Source organism: Octopus bimaculoides, chromosome 13 (assembly GCF_001194135.2).
Source record: "Octopus bimaculoides isolate UCB-OBI-ISO-001 chromosome 13, ASM119413v2, whole genome shotgun sequence".
Lineage (NCBI taxonomy): Eukaryota > Metazoa > Mollusca > Cephalopoda > Octopoda > Octopodidae > Octopus > Octopus bimaculoides.
Genome location: NC_068993.1, coordinates 28516795 through 28517519, shown reverse-complemented (window position 1 = coordinate 28517519; position 725 = coordinate 28516795).

Below are 725 nucleotides of genomic sequence, written 5' to 3'. Positions count from 1 at the left end.
GCTACATCCACTAAAAATTATTCATCTGCACAGGTACTTCCTGTTCTTCAGATCTTGGTAAAATCATTCAATTGGTTGGTTGGCAGAAACCTAAAAATGCACCTGTAACTTATTTTAAAATGTCTGAAACAAATTCAGTAAATGGCAAAAAAGGCTTGGGAACATCAGGGGAACAGGTCTGGCCCGGCAGGTGTCCCAGTGTATCACAGGCTGGACCCGGTCGTCATCCTGCCACTGTTGTCAAACAGTCCTCAAGAAAAAGTAAAAATAAACATCCTTTGAATTTCGGCTGTTGGAATGTGCGCACACTTCTTGATGATAATTTCAACAAGAGGCCGTAAAGGCGTACTGCACTTGTTGCAAGTGAGCTAAAGAAATATTCCCTTGATATAGTTGTGCTCTCTGAAACTCGTGTTTCTGGTGAGGGTCAAGTAATTGAATCTACTTATGGATATACTATCTTCTGGAAAGGCCTACCTAAGTGTCAGCGTAGAGAATCTGGTGTTGGGTTTGCTCTCAAGAATACATTAGTGTCCTCCATTGCATAGCTTCCAAGTGGTATATCTGACCGGATCATGTCATGCAGTATCAAACTGACAAAAGGTAGGTTTCTTACCGTTGTCAGTATTTATGCACCAACAATGTCCCATTCTGATGAAACTGTGGGACAGTTTTATGACAATGTAGCAAGATTATTGAGGAAAGTACCAATTTCTGACAAGCTG